This window comes from Marmota monax, unplaced genomic scaffold, assembly GCF_021218885.2.
Source record: "Marmota monax isolate L192 unplaced genomic scaffold, Marmota_monax_Labrador192_F-V1.1 WCK01_AAM20220418_F8-fsc00074, whole genome shotgun sequence".
Taxonomy (NCBI): Eukaryota; Metazoa; Chordata; class Mammalia; order Rodentia; family Sciuridae; genus Marmota; species Marmota monax.
Genome location: NW_026694232.1, coordinates 1,455,851 through 1,472,902, shown reverse-complemented (window position 1 = coordinate 1,472,902; position 17,052 = coordinate 1,455,851). Strand labels below are relative to the sequence as shown.

Genomic DNA, 17,052 nt, shown 5'->3' with positions numbered 1-17,052 from the left:
CAACCAATGAAAGAGACATTATTTAAGACACTTTCTCATAAGGCAACACTGGAAATCTAGGGAGACAGGGATAATGCAAACTGATGAAGAGGGCATTTCAGATTCACTCAGCTAAAAGATATTTACCCTTTACTCATCTCATCCCTTCTCTCACACCCCATCACTCCAGAAGCTATAGCCTAGAAAAGAGAAGATCATTGCTGAACTATTAAAAATAAACGTACCTACCTAATATATCTAATGAAAGAACTTCAAAATATTTCTGCAGCATTTAAAATGTTTGGTGCTCTAAAATTCCATCTAAGTGTTGACTAGAAAGTTTTCTCTTATTCTCTTCTCCCTAGTATCTTCCACTCAATAACTTCTGGAAATATTTTATACATGAGATAGGCACTTATTTCCCCAGGATTTTCTAACTAGAAATTTAAGTAATATTAAAGGAAAACATAGCAAACATTCTATAGATACGCTCATATGTCCACACGAAGTATTGGATGAAAATGTCATTGATATCCAGTCTACCTCAAAATAACCCTCAGCCAAAGGGATGGGAAAATCTATGTTCTGAGTGATCTTCCCTAGGGCTGCAGATGATCAACTCAAGTTCAGCCCTAGTTAAATTCATAGGTAGATCTTTTTTTTTTTTTTTTTTTGTCTGTCTTTGACTATATACTCTGTTCCCAATGTGAGGCTGAATTTAGACTTCACACCTACCTATTATCCATTAAAAGAAAAGAAACTTCCTTTGCTCTGAGGGACATGGTATTTATTCCAAGAGTATTGTTTTCCTCTTTCCCTTTTACTGGCCATGAAATCACCTTTGGTCTCTCTAAGGGCCTCTATTCCTCAACAAACCTCCAGGACCAATCTTTCTCTCTGCTCAGTCTCTGTCCTTTGCTGCTCTTTTCCAACTTTCTGCACGACCACAGTCACATTAGGCCCATACACACAGCCCTCAGACCCCTCCAGTCTCTTGGCATCATATTTGTTCACAATACTCCCCAACTTTGAATTATTTTATCAATCTATTTGTCCATATGGCTATTCTATCTTACATATTCCTCAATAAACACATATATTGCCTCCATTCTGACCTTCACTGATACTGTCCCCTTAAATTCCTTTAACTCCTTTTAGAGTTATTCTCCATAATACAAAGCATTCTAATGTTTGATTTACCCAATCTTTTGCCAGACTACCCTTTAGCCTTTTATATCAGTAGATGATATTGAGGCAAATAAGATGTTTATGTAACTATGTTCATGTATTTATTTCTTTTGTTTCCAACCTGACTTTAACCTACTATATCATTTGTATCTGCTTGTACCTACCAATAGCAGAATGCAAAATTTCAGTTACATAAGTTAATTAGTTAATCATTATAAAAGTATGCCCAGAGGTCAACATTATCATGTACTGAATCTTATAGTTATTACCACCATTTAATTCTTTTCTCAGAGCACAGCTTGCTGTAAAACAATAAAAAATGCTTATACTCAATCAAAAGTCTCTGTTACTTGGATCAGTAGGATTAGCAAAACTATACTTTTCAAATCACATTTTCTTAAATTCATTCTTTAAGGAAAACACCAATTAGCTTGCTATTATAGACAATTAAAAATATGCACACTAATTAACACTCTCTCTACTTAATTTGAATCTACAAATATTCCATAGAAATCTGCCATCAAAACCTGGAGTGGGAGGAGTAAGATATTTATATTTGTCTCTAATGCAGTAATGCATTATCCTTGAAAACCGCTATATTCATATTTTCATTCTCCAAGTCACTTAAAAGAAACAGAGAGTAGTATTCCAGCCCAAGGACATAAAAAATATTGAAGACAAAAGACTGAGCATTTCAAGAAAGCAATCATAATTAATACACTGATTAATGAGATTATGTTTTGGAAAAGCTTAGTGTTGTTATTCTACATATGGGAAAAGTATGCATCAATTATTATGATGATTAATAAAAAAAAGAAAAAGAAAACCCCAAAATATCCCTGGGAAAAACACCAAGCAATGAGCTTTCTTTCTTCCTTTTCTTTTTTTTTTTTGGTAGGAAAAATAAACCTTATTTGTCACAATCACTAAATATATGCAAATAAATATAAGCCTATCTTGATTAAAAAATGTTTTTTTATTAGAGCTTTAAGGTTGATTATATATAGTAGTTGAGTTTATCCCAACGAACTGATAAATTCAGGGAAATTGATTTCAGTTTATGATCCCCCCTTTGCCCCCCCTCTCTGTTTCCCCTTCTCCCCTCCTCTTCTTCCTCTGGTATACTAGACTTCCTCTCAGTTATCTATAGCAATGACTTTTTAAGGGTAAAAAAAAGTATCTAATTTGTCTCTGTATGTCTCCTACCTAGAGCAATGTCTGATTATGTGTGTTTAATAAGAGTATGGATGAGTTGGGTGTATGCATGCAAAAAAAAATGTTTTATTTCCCTGTCCCTTTTTAAATCCAGACATGAAATGTTGACAGTTGTTCCTAGAAATGTCCCTGAAATTTTCAAATTCACGTAAACTCCTTTAAAAATTCCATCAGAGCTTTGTGCTCTCTTATATTCTTACAACAATATTGCCAATAGTCTCTTCCCTTATGCTATCACTGCAGACAACTTTCTCAATAATAGGACAGGCATATCACTCTCCCATTTATAAATGTTCACTGGCTCCAATTTGTGTTCAGGATATAATCTAAGCATCTTTGGAAAATATAGAAAGCCCTTATGATTAACCTCCAACCAACTTCTTCATGTACATTTCCGACCCTTAAATCACCAAACCTCACATACACTATTTATTAGCAACACCCAGTGTCTCTCTACATCCTAAGTAAGCCATGCCCATGTATGCCTTCAGACATCAAAAAGCCACCCTGTCCACCTTTTCATAAGTCCCTAGCACAGCACTGGGTGTTAAGTAGAACCTTATCTTGCATTCAACAGAAACTAGATTTAATATCAATATACTTTTAATATCACCTTCATCTTAATGTCTTAGCCACCTCCCCCAATACAAATGGAGATGTTATTATACTTTGACTTTACTCTAGTTTTTTGTATTTCTATTATATGTCTATGTTTCCTTCACTAGACATCAGGGATTTTTATATATATATTCCTAATACCAACAGAGGCCTGCAGTTGCAGAATGTATTTAATTTAAAGAATGGAATGAGTCAACAATCACAGTAACATAAATATACACCTAGATATTTGAACAACAAAACACATTCAGTAATTCAAAGTACAGAATTTGTGAATTAATTCTGCTTAAGAGAAAGCTCAGTTATTAAATTATTAAGTTTATAATATTTTTTAAAAAAGGATTTGATAACAAACACATCTTGAAAAAGAAGATAGCCAAAATAATATTAAAACTACATGAGTAAAACCTTTAAATACCTGTAAACAATTTTCATTAATATGTACAGTTAATTTATAAAATATTAAAAACTGCCTTCCTATTCACAGACAAAAAGTAACAGGATCACTTAAGCTCACACAGAATTATATTTGAGGACTTCAGACTTCTGAGGCTGTGCTGATCATAACTTAAGATCTTAATAGTTGTTGATTGTGATCAACCTTGATTATTACTATCTCACTCATCAACTATTCACTCCTATTCCAAATTGGCAGGCAGTATGAGTACACATAAAGTCCAATATCAAGGTTCTATCCCCTTTGTTTTAACTCATAATGGTAATATGCCTCAAAGGTAAGTTTGTGTATCATTTATAAAGCTTTGTTCCTAAGCATATGTGTGTGTGTGTACCTGTATAAGTTTATGATTTTGCTAAGTAAGTGTTCAAATGTATAAGACATACCAAATTGCTTCCTGTTTTAATTGTGAATTCATAGAAAAAAAAATTCATTTATATATCATTTCTTTTTTTTAAAGAGAGAGAGAGAGATTTTTTTTAATATTTACTTTTTTTTTAGTTTTCGGCGGACACAACATCTTTGTTTGTATGTGGTGCTGAGGATCGAACCCGAGCCTCACGCATGCCAGGCGAGCGGGCCACCACTTGAGCCACATTCCCAGCCCCTATATATCATTTCTAAAGTCTCATTGCATATAATTGAAAATATTTAACATTTTTGAGAAAAACATACTGACAAAATTAAAAATGACAGTGGAGATACAACAACCAAAGGCTTTCAAAAGTTAACCATATTATAGTAAAATATAAAACTTCAAAAGAATACATACAGAAGACAACAATTAAGAGGACTAAGAAATAACAAATCAAATTCTCTTTGATTAACTGGCAAATTTTTTCAAATATATAATCTCTCTTATCATGGACAAAAATATGTGATAATCATAGACAAATTTATTCTGTGAGAGAAATAGAATTTTTAAAAATAAATGTATCTGTAATAAATAAATAATCACTAACATATATACATATAATTAAATAACTGTAATAGCAACAACCAATTGAGAACCTCATTTGGATAAGACGCTGGAGAAGATATATGATATTATCTGACTTAATCTGTACAACATGCCTAAATTAGGTGTTGAAATTTCCATTTTATTAATAATGAAAAAGGGGATCAGGTCTAATGTTTCATGCTCAAGGTCTTCAGGCATATATTGCACTTAGAGTATAAATCTAGTTTTATCCCACTCAAAAATTCATTGTTTTTTAAATTACTAAACCATACTATCTGCCAGCTAAAGACATTATTATATACCTATTATATTCTTGAGTTATGCTTACTTATAACCAAATTTATAATATAATTTTCATGCTGAATGTATTGCCAGCAAAACTCTGCCTAGCTAAAACCATTTATCATTCTTCTGACTTAAAGAAAGCACAATGAATTGCTAGCACTCAAGTACATATAAAATATACAAATGGTAACTTGCAGAAAAGTTATCTGTATACTCTGATACTTTGCCCACCTCTACCAACTTTTTGGGCAATGGAATTTTCCTAGAAATGTTACTTAACCTCTATCAAAATGTTACAGACTAGAGTTGAGGTATTATAGGTTGAGTCAAGTCCCTTGTCAAGGGACTTGACTCAACCTATAATAGAGATTTGGGAGTATTTTGAGTTTAGGGAGATTTATATAGACTACCAATGGAGCATCCCTACTCCAAAAACCAGAAGTTCAAAATGTTCTGAATTCTAAAATATATCTGGTCCCAAGCAATTCAGATAAGGCATACTCAATGCAAAGCTCCTAGTAAGCCTCTTCACTTCTGTACTTCTGTTATATTGGTAGCAACTTTATTTGTTGATCTACGTTGTAACTATAAATTTTCAATTCAGGTAAGAGCCAAAACCTTTGGATTTCGATATCAGCAGAACAATTACTTTATATTCTTTGCTCAATCACAGGATTCAACACCAAGAACTAACAGGAAAACAAAAATATAAGAAAGAATAGTTTTTCTGAATTTATATATTCCTGATAAATCTATTTTTGGAGGAAAGGAAAAATAGAAATGAAAAATAAAAGCTTCAAGGGACAGTCTACTCCTAGATATTTGTGTGAACATATCCCAGTAAATGGTAAATGTGCTCAGCTGTGGCCAAGCCAGCAGGTGAGTCCTCTGACACCTATAAGCCAAGGCACAGCCTGCCACCCACATGGTAACATCAGTGGACTGGGACTGGCAAGAGTCCATATAAGTATGTCATATAAGGTTGGGCACCATAACACAGAAGTGTTCAATGGGCAATAAGAACTTCTACTCAAAACTTGAATTTTAGATCTTTTATATCTTGAAGAATCTCACACTAGACAGAAAAATTAGTCTTGCCAACAACTCCACCACTGAGATTCATCTCTAGCCCCAGTCCTCCCTTTTCTTTGTTGCATTTCTATCTCACACTTCACAGTTTCCTAGAAGGATATGGAGATTCGTGGAGTCTGATGTTTTCCAATATCATGTTACTAAATTCTTTGAGCTTAACTGCAGTCAATGTTTATTTCGAAGGGTATATAATACTGAAGTTCTCATTTGTGCTGATTTTCACCAAGATTTAAACTTGTTCCTTCAAAAACTTCAGTTCTATTAACGACCAAGAAGACATGTGGCACTGAACCAAAAGCAGTTGCCTCTTCCTAAACCTGGCTCAACCCTAGGGCTGATACTTAGGATGTCATAGATTTTTTCTGCAAGGTCTGGGGAGTACCATCCACATGGATAATAAGGTGAATGACAGTGAAGTTGTACAGTGCACAAAATGCACAGCTGCCTGTGCAGGCTCAAATTTTCAGCTTGCTGAGATGTCAATATTTTATTTTGTTTTATGTCATTCCTGCTAGAACATAAGCCCTAAAGCATTTTTGTCAATTTTGTTCCCCGTTACGTGCCAAGTACCTGGAACAATGCCTGTTCCAAGGTAGATGTTCAATAAATACTTGTTAAAAAATTATTCAAAAGAGATCTCTAGGAAAGAAAATTCAGCTAGTGTTTTAAAATACTGATAGAAAGAAATTATGACAATACAAAATGTCTTATAATTATCTAAGTGGCATAAGTTATTTATTAAGGCTTTTTTTAAAAATTATTTATTTATTTGTTTATTTTAGTTTTCAGCTGACACAACATCTTTGTGTGTATGCGGTGCTGAGGATTGAACCCGGGCCGCACGCATGCCAGGCGAGCGCGCTACCGCTTGAGCCACATCCCCAGCCCCTATTAAGGCTTTTTTGAAGAAGGTGCCCTTTAATGTGGCCAGAGAAATAAACTATTAAATTCATAGCTTTGTTTATGACATATAATGTTTATAGCAGGCTGCCTTACCTGTCCCCTCCCTTTTGTATGTGTGATGTTCAGGATCAGAACTTTGGGCTCAGTGCATGCTAGGCAAGTACTCTACCACTGAGATACATCCCCTGCTCCACTCCTCACTGTTCTTTGTTTCATTTATATCTTACACTTCACAAGAGTCTAAGAGAAAATTTGAAGATAGCAATGACACAGGAAGATCCAATGAGGGACAAGGCAAAGATCAACAGTGCTTGTGTATCTGAGGACACGTTCAAATGGCTGTTTCTAAAAGGGCAACCTGAAATGCCATGACTCATGGCCCAAGAGCCACAAGAACAGATTCTGTAGTGACTAATTTCTGAAAAGACAGAAACAACTAAAAAATGTAACACAGCATCCCATGTGAATGCAAGCACTGAATAACATAAGAATAAACTAGAAATAGGGTAGAAAGAGGCATTTTCCAGGGAAAGGAGAAGTCTTTTTCCTTTAGCACTGCCTCTGAAGTGCATTAATAGTCTAACAATTTGTAAACAAAATGCCCAAACTTTTAGAACTGGTGAGGAGTATTCAACCGACATGGGCCTGAGAGAGCTGCAGAGGTGAAGTGGGTTACTCTTCCCAGGGAAAAGCGTCATTTGAGCTGGCAACAGGAACTCACTCAGTTTCTGCAAAGTACCAGGGTGACTCTCTCTCTGATTACTTCTTTCACCGTCACACTGTTAGGTGAAGATATCACATTCCTCTGGGCAGGCAGGTGTTGTATGGTGTGAAAATTCAAGTGATGGAAAGAAATGCAAACAATTTCTCATGTTATCATTTTGCCAACAAATGGCATTCTACTGAATAATATTAAAAATTGTGTTATCTGCAAAGCTGCCCTAAATTTTATATTCAAAAATAAATAAAAAGAATCCATCCAGAAAGACTTTGAACTTAAGCAACATCATTGTCAATTAACACGGAAAAAAACACACACACACACACACAAATAAGGCTGGTGTTCACTCCTATTCCACCCTTTCAACTCCTATATTAAAAATGGCAAGTTTCTGAAAATTTCCGAGCCACAGGAAACTGTCCATCTTCTAATACAGATCAAGTGCAAGCAGGTGAGACAGTGGAAGAGACAGGTATGATGGGAAGAAAACATATTTATTTAACCTCAAAAGATAAACCTTGGCATCTTCTCTTAGAGCTGATAATAAAAAAAATTGTACTTACTGGATCTTAGCTGCTACTATAAGTATTTCACAAAAATATATGTATTCCTAACCTGCAACTATTTAAAGCACCTTCCCATTTGGTACAGCACCTTATATTCTTTATGTGGGTTTCAGGATTGACTTTGTGATGACCAACTTTATGTGTATACGTATGTGTGTGTGTGTGTGTTTGTGTGTATTGGTGAGTGTGTGTGCATTTTACCCAGTCCAAATTAAATAATTTGGTGGACTGTTATTTTCTTGGCCTTTAAAATCTTCTCTCTATTATTTTCATGATGTCAAAGAAAACAGGAAGAAACAAAGACAGATAGGGCGTAATTTGCACATATATACCTTCCAAGTTATTCATAACAAATTTTGTTTATATTTGCTTCAGATTATCTTTTATCATTCAAATAAATTTTCCCTGGTTGTTCCTAGTTAAAAGATTCATATTATAAGAAATCTACCATTTCTACTTTTTTTTTAAAATCGTGGACTTACTCCTCTATTTCTCTCCATTCTCCCAACTACTGCCATAGTAAAAGGTTCTTATTCTTATTTAACCCAAAAGTTACTGTTGTCAATATTATTAGTGATCAATGCTTCTGTAAATTCAGCTCTGAAAACCTTCAACCTTGACCTTCTCACAGCAGTGTGATATGCACCTTGTTTGCTTTTTATTCCTAATTCTCAGGAATGGGAATTACATATATGGTACACAAAAGTTGCCTACCTTACAACTGTAAATTGAAACAAAATATCATGAACTGTTACATACTGGTTAGCAAAATTAGCGTTTGGCAATACTACTGAGTGCATCAAGTGAATAAATAATCATGTTTCATCTTAACTTTGATAAAAATAGTAAATAATAGAAAGAAGTGGTCAGTGGATATATATACCTGGCTCTGGCAGTAATGACCTCTGTATTCCTTCAAAATCTCTCAAATTTTTTGGATCACAAAAAGCACATTGTAGTAGATGGATTCCAAGGTCTTTTGTCCTTTACAACTCTGTTTTCTACTTATTCTTTCTCAGTCTCAATCTCCTCATTTAACATAAGAAGTGAGGGAGGTTGACTAGTTAGCTTCAGTTTTTAATCATCTCTCAAATGTTATGATTCTAAAATTATTTTGGATTTTTTTTTCTTTTTAGATTTCCAACCAAAGACTAAACAAAAGACTTATGACCTAACCCTACCTTTGAAAGTTCAATTTCAAATTATTTTTACCCTACAATTTTCATCAACTTGGATTATTTTTTATGGATATTTTTCATTTTCTACTCCAATAACATTAGATACTTTGCAAAGTCACTGAATTTTCTCTTCTGCAAAGAAGGAGTTTGTGATAAATGCTATTCAACATTTTTCTCTCAATAATCTTCCCCAGTGCATAAAATACTAGGATTTCATTGCATTAATTATTATATTGATATAACCCTCTGAAGAGAATTGGAAATTTAAATTCAAGAACATTTGGGGGGTATTGTTAAATTTATAGGTAAATGTTGAACATTTAATTTAATAAAATAAGGTCAATCTAATATTTTAGTAAATTAGTTCATAAATTAGTTCATAATGTGGCTTCAAACATGAGAAATACAACTAGAAACAAAGCATTTTTTTGTTACCTAATTTTCCCTGAAATTGTGGCTATATTCACAGTTATTATTTGGATCCTCACTTTTACTTTAAGAAGCTTCAAATATTACCATACAAATGATACATAATATTGTAAATTATATAACATTATTTTAATATATCTCAATTATTAAGCAAGTATCTTTAAAGCAAATCTTGATGGTTTTATTTTTAAAAGGCATGACATTATGCTTTTTCCATTAATGACACTCTAATTGCAAATACTTCGTCCAGAAGGAACAGTACCCATCAATCTGATTTTCTAAGTAGTAAAAGTTTCAGTATCCTAGGAGCCCATGCTGTGGAATTGCCTCAGGACTGGGCAATGTAAAAACATGTTGATTCAGGTCACCTGTCACAAGGCCCCAGGTCTGATTAGATTCCTTTGAAATTCAAAGAATTTCTTTCTATTTCTTTTTATTATCCTTTCTTCCCCTAAATAGCTTGGATTGACCTAACACTACCAGAGGGAAAAGGGAAAGGAGCTAATCGGATTGAATCATAAGGCTTAATGTTAAATTCTGTTTCAGATGGCAACAGAGTAATTGGTGTATTTCAAGACTGCTGAGCTCTGAAGTTGGCTTCTACAATTGTGTGATTTGGGGCCAATTTAGTAAACACTAACCCTCATTCTTCCAATCTGTAAAAAGGGAAACAAATAGTACTTTTTAAAGAGTTGTAGGGAGAAAATGATATAACAAGTCTAAATTATTCAGTGGAAAACCTGGCACTCAGTAAACAGGTCAATAAATAAGAGCGTTAATATTATTGTTTTATGCTTATTAGACTTACATTACTTGATTCTTACTATTATCCCGCGTCTTCATTTTACAAATAACAAAATTTAAGTTTCAAAAGTTTATGCTTAAGTTATTTGATTTTCAAGACTTAAGAGATAGCATAAAAATGACCCATGTTTCCTCAAAGCAATTATGCTTTACAACCCATGAAGAAGGAAGGAAAGCAAATGTCCATAAGTTCATGTACTATCCTCAATATCTAAAATTATGCCTGAGCTGATATGTGCCTGAGGATGAGGATTCCTTGTTCTAAGTGAAATTAGCCCAAAGACAGGTTTTAGGCTGTCTTCATTTCAAACCAAGATTTTTTCTTTACCCTGTATTAGCTGTATATTCAGCTAATTGCATCAATATCCTACTAATGGGTATGTAGCTTTGTGAGCAATTATCCAAATTGCATATTTAAGTGATGTTTATTTCAATTGTACTTGTCATGCCAAGCTTTAGAAATCTGGTTCAAAATTTCATACAATGTGAACTTCGGTCATATCATGCCTTTGATGTTATTCATTTATCTACCATAAATGAATACAGCATAAATAAATTATTGCTTGTGATAAGCTATCTGTAATAAATATAAAGATCTCAAAACAGATTCAGATTGTCTACTTCTTAGCTCTTTCCAGGTACATATGTATGCAGTAGAAAAACAAAAGCCAAATGTCACATTTTTACAAATAAAAGCTTAAACTGAACTTCACTGGATCATCTAGACAACAATGACAGGTGGCAATAATCTATCCATGAAATTACAGAAGCCAGAATAATTATTTCAAGATCTGAATGAAAGAAAAATGACCCTACAACCTGGCACATAACAATGATCTCCCTCAGCATTTAAAAACTGGGCAAATATAAAAAGAAAGATTGACTTCTGATCTTTTTTTGGAAAGGACATTTCATTTCAAACTGTTGCAATAGTGAATGTAAAATTGTTTTTCAACTATGTGAGTCTTCCCCTCTCTATTCCCAATTTACCACTTTCTCTTTTATCTCACATCTCACAAAAAGAAAAAAAAAATAAAGTATGAGGATCTTGTGTTTTTTTTTATAACACACTGAATTAGAAATTATTTTCTCTTAAAAATACGTCCCACTAATTTTTCTTTGTCAATATCATTACAGATTTATTTTCTAATTACTACATGTTAAATGTGATTATTTTAAATGATAAGTACCTTTGATGTAATAAGTGACCTTGAAGTCATTTAAATTTTTTCAACACCTCTGTATGAGAATATCCTAAATACATCTGATTTGTGTACAGAAAGATCATTCCCCCATATAGATTGCTCTGTTTTATTTATTAGAAAAATAAAAAACTTGAATAGGCTTTAAAAAATACATGATATGAGTGGCTATGGATTTGAAAGAGAGAACACTGAATGTATAAGCTCAGAGATGTAGAATTTTCTAAAATAGGAAACATTATTTACTTACAAAGAGTAACACAGAATGAATGATTCAAATGTAATAAGATCCTTTATACTCTCTAAAATAATCATAACATATATAATCATTCATACATAACAATCTAAGCAGCAAATGCTTCTTAAATTTGCTTTTGGAACACTGTAAACAACATACTTTTATACGTACGCAAGGTAGTAAGTTTTAATTTGCAGTTTTCACTATAAAACATTAAAAGTATGATTTATTCCACATTTAGGATTTTCTTTATAGATAGGAGCTTGCTGTTTTCCAGATACTATTAAAACTTGCCTGCATGTTGCTTTTCCAGTTAAAATCATGGTGAAAAGTATCAAATAGCTTTTAAAAGATAATCCATAAACAGAGGGTTCCATTAAATTTTTCAAATCAGAATAACAAAGTCCAATCATCATTATAACAAATACTGCTAAGAGCTTCAAAATAGGATTCTGGTATAGCATTATTTACTTGAAATAATTATTTTCTTTAGAAAAAGAAAGGATTTAAGACAAAATGGCATATGAGACTAGGTGACAGACAGCAATGTGAACTACTGTAGAAAGGATTTAAGATCTGAGATTTGAAAAGTTATGTTTAAAGGGTACATACTTTGGAGTTTGGCATTAACTGTGTGGGAGTCATTAGGAATTCAGATATCACAAGGTAGATTTGTACCTGCCCCTCCTTTACATAACAGACTTGAGCAATCCACAAGGAGCAAAACTTGAAAGTAAGTTCTCTCTTCCAAACAAACAAAAAAAAACCCTGAGACTATTGAACAGAATTTAAAACAAGTATGTACGGTGTAACTAACTATGGCAAAGAGAAATTGCTTCTAAACCGGGGGCGAATGCTAATGTTCATAACATTGCCAACTCCAAGTCATATTCAAAAGTCCATTATAAATGGCTGCATCATAGTCATGTGCAAATCATAACAAGGACAGCAAAATCCTGCCTAAAGCTATTCAGTGTCCACTCACATGCAAACCTGTAGCTGCCTTCCAGACAAATCCCAGCTGCTTTTCTCAGTGATATGATCACAAATGAGTAATTAAATTCTCCACCACAAAGAGATCTCAAAATAAATCAAAGAATCACACTAAATCTGGGGCTCACTTATCTGTGTTGCCCATAGTCCCTATTGCTGTACCTTATTGAATGAATAATAATTTCTCTGTGAGACTGAATCTAGCCAATGTATTTGATATTGGCCAACTTGAGAAATTTATCATTAGGTTAGAAACTTTGACTGACTTTTTAACGTTTCACTGCAAAATCACTGTTGCAGTTCCTTAATTGGAAGGCTTCTTTGTGAACAAAAAGAGAAATGATTGGCAGTGTGATGCCATGCACAGGCTTCACAAACATGGCGCTGTAAGAGGGACCTTGAATAGAAGGTGTACAGGTATCAATTGCACCTCTTCTACTGTTTTCTGTTGCTTCATGCTTCAGAGCATTAGGTTCCTTGCATATAAAATAGAAGGCAAATTATTGCCTGCTTTATCTACTTTATAGGAGACCAGGAGGTTTAAATAAGATGCACATGAAATGTTCTGCAGACTGTAAAGCATTAGCCAAATAAAAGTTATAATTACTATATTTCATAGCAGAGAGGGAGAACTATCTTACTATATGTAGTCTGGCACTACTTCTAAATTTCTACCGATAGATCTATTCATTAAAGATAAAATTCTATTCTAATTGGAAACTAATATTTAATGAACCTCTAAGTCATCAAAGTATGCAATACACATAATTCCTGCTTCTAACCTTTGTGTACTCTTCTTTTCAAGAAGCTAACAAAAACACTTTAAGCATAAAACATAACTATCTCTATAAACCACATCTTTTCCAATTAATAAGGCTATATACCAGGTACAAATTAATCTGGGAAATGAGAATTCCATCTCTTAAAAAGCTTTAGAAGAGTTTGTACAAGCAAATAAAAGTGCATCTGGATCTTTCATATAAATTGTGAAAAGGATACATGTTTTTTTTTTTTTGCCAATCTAAAAACATACCATTTAAAACATCTGAATATTTCCAGATAAATCAACTGAATGCAAATTAACAATACAGCAATGAGTGTAGCAATTATAAAATAATTTAGCACAATTTCAGCTGCCAAAATACACAAATAATTGTGGTAGCATACATGCAAAACAGATTTTCTATGTAATTCTGAATTTCTGGAGAAACAAATCTTCTACTTCCTACTAACAAAAGAAAAATTTTTGTGGATATAACTACATCTATCATAATGACATAGATTTTTGCTGGCATAATTATTTGCATACATACATTTTTGTCAAGACTGTTATCAATTATGGACATAAGCCTTTTACAAATACAGAAAACAGTCTTGATAAAGCTCAGTATGAAACAAATAACTAACTTCATTTTAAAATGTTGCTCAAGTTTTTTTCAAACTAAGTAATTCAAAAGTATGAAAAATATGTGCTATCTCATGATCAAAATTAAGATGAGATGCTAGCCTCATGTGACATAGACTAAACATTCATCCACATTACAAAACCAATAAGCTATTTAAGAATATGGAAGCATTTTTTATAGTTCAAGTGGAGACTAGAAAAGCATGAGGCTAAATTCTTGGACAAACTTCTTTCTGTTGCCAGATGGCTGATTACAACCAGGCAAAAGGCTATTTCTAGGGCAAGTCTAAGGAAAAGGCTTGTCTTCTAAGAACAAAGGTTCCCTTTTTACAAGTTCTCACCCTATATCTGGGATGTTTACCTCCAACACTCCTGCTATGTATACTTCACTCACTGTACTAACATTTTCCCTTTGGAATTTTGCTGATGACTCTTTGTTCCAAGGATGCAATGACAAAATGTGTTTTTGTGTGTGTGTGTGTGTGTGTGTGTGTAGAGGGTGTTCATTGAGCATTACTCTGACTCTGACTCTATGCTAGGTTTTTGTTTTATTATTACATTAATTAATTTAATTAATAAGGTTGAGAAATTGTTGGCACAGGAATCTGAACATATCACCCCCATTGGCTTTCAATAAATTGTGCTGCTTCCTTGAAAAGATGCATTACACACTGTGGATATTTTTGTTTCATTGAAAGAGAAAGGATATATTCTAAAATGCAAAACTGAAACATTATAGTTTTCTTTTTCAGGACTGAAAAAAATCTGAGACAGCCATTCTTGCTAGTCCCTTCTGAAATGTGGGACTTGAGGCAACAGGTTGGTCCTTGAAACCTGCAGCTCTGTATCCTGCATGTGTAAAGAAAGGTGGTGGTAACTTTCCAGACTCCTATGTATCATTCCCCTCCCTTGCTAATTTTAAAGCCCTTTCAATTTCTGGGAGTGGAGGTGGGGTTAGTGGAAAGGTAAAATTAACTGGTTTACTGACTCCTCCTGAGTTTTGCTAAGAATCTATGATTCATTTTTTAATTCATTAATTCATAGGGTATCATCATATCCAAGGCATTTCTACTATTCTTGAGGCTTTCTCTGCAAACTACGTGCTTGGCTATCATGGACATGTTATTTGTTTTCATTCCAGGCTAAACTTGAGGAAAACCATAGCATCTTTATTTCCCCAGAAATATCCTCTATCAATAAAACAACTGGTGAATGACAGTTTATTTTGTGTAGCTCAGTGGTAGAGTGCATGCTTAGCATGCATGAGGCCAGAGATTTGGTACCTAGCACAAAAATGAAAGTTTGTAAAATAAAACAAAACATTTTGTAGAAAAGTCAGAGAAGGAGAATATCTCATATATCATAGCCCCTTACTTCCAAAAAAATGTTTAATCACATCTAGTTGCCAAACCCTTGGCTCAGCATTGACCAGAGTATCTCTTCACCCTGACCTTCCCTCCTGGCAATCATATCCCAGGCCCTCTTACTGGCTGCACAGGCAGTCCTACCCTTGCTGTCACTGCCACCATCTACCCCAAATCTTTTGCCTATATTTGTACATAACAAAGGTACTTTTCCTTGAGTTCTCTGGGTTTTAATACTTAAACCCAAGCACTCTGGTAACCAAATGATCTTCAAATATTGGAACTTCCCCTCCTAAGCCAAATTGATCATAAGTCACAATAATAACAATGGCCACAAAGTTCTGTTCCTTCAAGGAGTCTGGAATCTAGTAAGGAAAGCCAGACATGCAGAAGACAATTATATTGTGATAAATGTTAAAAGAGAGACTGGAGGTCTTATAGGAGCACAAAGAAGAGAACTCTCTCTCTCCCAGCCCCCAAGCTCTTTTTTGGATGTCTTAGGTTATCAGGAAACACATAGAAGAAACTGCCAGGAATCTTGAAAAATAGAGGAGTTTTCCAAGAAAACACAGTTGAGAAGGGGGCTCTAAGAAGAAAGAACACCAAAAGGAGACTCGAAAAGTCACTGTGGCTGTGAGATCAGGAATCAGAGCAAAGCAAATACTGCAGATATTCACTTTACCAGTTTTATTTCAAAATTTACCTACTTTTCTCCCTTTATCTACCAACGTCTCCCTCCATGCAAAGCAGTTCTCTGTTTTTCTATGACAAAAGACTGTGCTGGCTGCCTATATTTGGGCACAACAAGATAGGATTAACTTAATAGTTTCATCTTAATTCAGCTCTGAGCTTTCTCAATTTAACTAAATAACTTTAATGCTCTTTGGCATCATGCTTTAGAAAAACTATTTTTTTTAAAAAAAAGCTATTATAAAAAAATAATGATTTCACTAAAGAGTGTGCATAGTAAAAATCAGTATTCCAGTAGATGGAGCAGAGGTGACATCAGAATAGCTGAACACTGTTGGCCCAGAATATATAGTAGAAGTCCAGACACTCAGCAAAGCCACAAAATGAGAAAAGAAAAAAAAATTGAGAGCAAAGACTGAACATTACTGAATGCTGCTTGGCTAACCACCTCATTTGGACTCAGAAAATTTCACATCCTATTCAAATAGAAGGGGGAAAACAACCTTGGGCAAATACCAAAATGATTCTTTAAAGAAACATTTATATTTTAGAATAAAACGCTGTAATTTTGATTTGTTTAAAAGTCCCACTATGGTGCTTCACAATCATTCCACGTGACACAGATGAGGCTAAAATTCTAGTGGAGTCTCTGAGTGCATGGCTACTTCAGTCTCCTGCTGATCTAATATGTGTGTTTCTTCCCTCTCAGACCGTTCATGAATTGTGTGATTGCCTGATACAGAATTTTGAAGAAATAGATCAAT

The 17,052-nt window shown here is 33.8% G+C and overlaps 1 protein-coding gene across 3 annotated transcripts in view; it reads right to left on the bottom strand.

The window, feature by feature from the left end:
* Positions 1-17,052, bottom strand: part of Naaladl2 (N-acetylated alpha-linked acidic dipeptidase like 2) — a 1,254,678-nt gene that overhangs the window by 935,698 nt on the left and 301,928 nt on the right. The gene's annotated exons all lie outside the window — the stretch shown is intronic.